We start from the raw sequence: 2974 nt of genomic DNA, 5'->3' as shown, positions 1-2974 counted from the left end.
TTTTCCAGAAACCATCAATATAATATCATCAATGAGAGATTCCACATTTCTCAAGTCATAGATGAATTCTACCATTAATGCGAATAATTTGTGTTTGTGAATAGCTATTATTCAAGTTTAATAATCCTTGTTAAAATTAGTGCAACCTATTACTACATAAGGTTATGGTTCTTGAGCTGCTTCAAGTTTCACGTACCTCCCACTTACTTTGTCATTAGAAGCTTGCTTTCTATTAACTTAGTTTTCACAAGAATAAAAGAACCTATTCTTGGTGGGTTTGCATATAATAATCTAAGCCACATTTAGAGTATTATACAAATATGTATTTAGTAGATTTTGGGTTTAGAAGCTTTAGTCCAACATCGACTTCAAATCCATAAAACATTAAGTAAGATGAGGATGGAGTCTATCTATACTTAATCTTATAAAATGTTTAATCTACTTAGTAGTTGGTATTTGTATTCAAGATACAATTAATAGTGATTGAAGTATTATCCAAAAAATATTAAATGATGATATTTCTACCGATTAGAAAGTAAATCATACCAAGTAAGATTTAATTCATCCTTTATTATAATTAAGGCCTTAGATGGTTCTTACCGGTTTGCATCTCAACTTTTGAAACCTTCAACAAGATATCACAATTATGCTTTACCACATAAAATATAATTAAAATAACTATAGTTGTTAATAAAGTTGATTTGGTATCTTGTGCTTAATCTCAGACATTCATTAGAAAGGAAGTCATAAACCAAGGGGAGGTTCCTCTCACGAGATTTTAGCAGTTAGCTTTGAGAGGTGAGTTTTCCTCCAGTAGGAACGGGTCTAAGGCACCAATGTCGGCCCGTTTAGATGTTAGTAGTTCTGTGCTACGGTTCGATGCCGTAGCGGTCCCGAGAAGCGTTTATGTATGCTTAATGTCTTTGTGATTCTTTCATGTTATGTGTTATGTGTTTCGGGCTTCGGTCCGATGTCGGGGCAAGCCCAATGTATGTTAGATTATATGATATGTGTTATGTGTTCCAGGCTTCGGTTCGATGTCGGGGCAAGCCTGATGTATGTTAGCTTATATGTTATGTGTTATGTGTTTCGGGCTTCGGTCTGATGTCGGGGAAAGCCCGATGTATGTTAGCTTATATGTTACGTGTTATGTTTTCCGGGCTTCGGTCCGATGTCGGGGCAATCCCGATGAATGTTTATATGTTTATGTTATGTGTTTATGTTATTTGTTCATGTTATATGATATGTTTGTATGTATGCCGGGACAAGCCCCATGTCGGACGAGGTCCGATTCCAGACGCGACCCGATGTCGGGGTAAGCCGATGTCGGGTTCGTCCCGATGCAGCTGGGCGAAGTCCCAAAGTTGTGTTATATGTTATGTGTATTGTATGTGGTAGTTTGGGGAGCTCACTAAGCTTCGTGCTTACGGTTTTCAGTTTTGGTTTCAGGTACTTCCACTAGCAAAGGGAAGGGCTCGGGATGATCGCATGGCACACACCACAGCTGTTAGATTGGATTTTTACTCTGATATTTTTATATGTGATTTGGAAACATTGATATTGGTTTTGATATGATGTTTTTGAGATTATCACGACTTACGATTTTATTTATCAACAACAATTATGGTTTATTTAATGGTTTAAAATGAAATTTTTGGACTGTATTTTTGGGAGGTTACAAAACCAAGAGTCATACACTGCTCTTCTCTCTACCTACAGTCGTAGTGGCCTATTTAGAAAAGCATTTTCTATTCTAGAAGAGATGAAGAACACACCCAACTCCCACCCTGATGTCTACACATATTCCATCCTCATAAAATCATGCCTTCATTTTCACGAGTTTGATAAAGTGCAATCTTTGCTTTCTGAAATGGTCTCACAAGGAGTCAACCCCAATACAGTTACTTACAATACCCTTATTGATGCATACGGGAAAGCAAAAAGGTAATCCTTCAACAAATAGATTACTTTTTAGGCTACACGGGACTAACATATGAATGTTTTTGTTTTCCAATTTGCAAAAGATTCGCTGACATGGAATCAACATTAGTGGAAATGCTTCGCCAAAGGAAATGTAAGCTTGATGTATGGACCATGAATTCAACCCTAAGAGCATTCGGTGGAAGTGGTCAAATTGAAACAATGGAAAAATGTTATGAGAAGTTTCTAAGTGCTGAAATTCAACCTAACATCAAAACCTTGAAAATACTTCTAGATGAGTGCAATGATGGAATACAAGTAAAAATACCATTTCTCATGGACTCTAGTGACTTACAATATAGTCATAGATGCATTTGGAAGAGTTGGGGATGTAAATTAAATGGAATTTTTATTTTGGTTGATGCAATCCGAGAGTATAAAACCAAACTGTGTTACACTGTGTTCCCTTGTACGAGGTTATGCGCAAAATGGCAAAGCAGAAAAGATCGGGGGCCTATTGCGCTATATTGAAAGTTCGGATGTGACGGTTGATACTGTGTTTTTTAATTGTTTGGTGGATGCTTATGGTATGATGGGATGTTTAGCGGAAATGAAGGGGGTCTTGGTGATGATGGAAAGTAAAGGGTGTGAACGTGATAATATTACGTATAGAACTATGATTAAAGCTTACAATATAAATGGAATGAGTAACCATGTGAAGGAGTTGAGGCTTATGCTTTCTTCTGTTGGAAAATCGGATTCTAAACGATAACAGTTTTTGAGGGATTTAATGTGCTGTTATATATGATTACAAAAACTATGTTTTTTCATATAATAACAATAATCTGATATTTTTTTTAATATGCATATTTTTTTCATTTAAATTATGTGCGTGTTAATGAAATCTACAAACAATTATCGGTCATGATTTATGGATGCTATTTTCAACATAACTTTTGCAGCACGTATGCAAGAAGTATACAAATTTAGAAATGTATTTTCTTGCTATATGCCCATAAATCAATTTATGGAAACTATTAAACACGTGAATGAA

At 35.6% G+C, this 2974-nt stretch overlaps 1 pseudogene; it reads left to right on the top strand.

The window, feature by feature from the left end:
* Nucleotides 1-1645: 1645 nt before the first annotated feature.
* Nucleotides 1646-2692, top strand: LOC145113006 (pentatricopeptide repeat-containing protein At4g21065-like; annotated as a pseudogene).
* The last annotated feature ends 282 nt before the right edge of the window (nt 2693-2974 follow it).

The sequence above is a fragment of the Lactuca virosa genome, chromosome 5 (assembly GCF_052849685.1).
Source record: "Lactuca virosa cultivar CGN04683 chromosome 5, Lactuca_virosa_CGN04683_v6, whole genome shotgun sequence".
NCBI lineage: Eukaryota > Viridiplantae > Streptophyta > Magnoliopsida > Asterales > Asteraceae > Lactuca > Lactuca virosa.
Note: the sequence above shows the minus strand (reverse complement) of the source record. Positions and strands in the feature narration are given on the sequence as shown.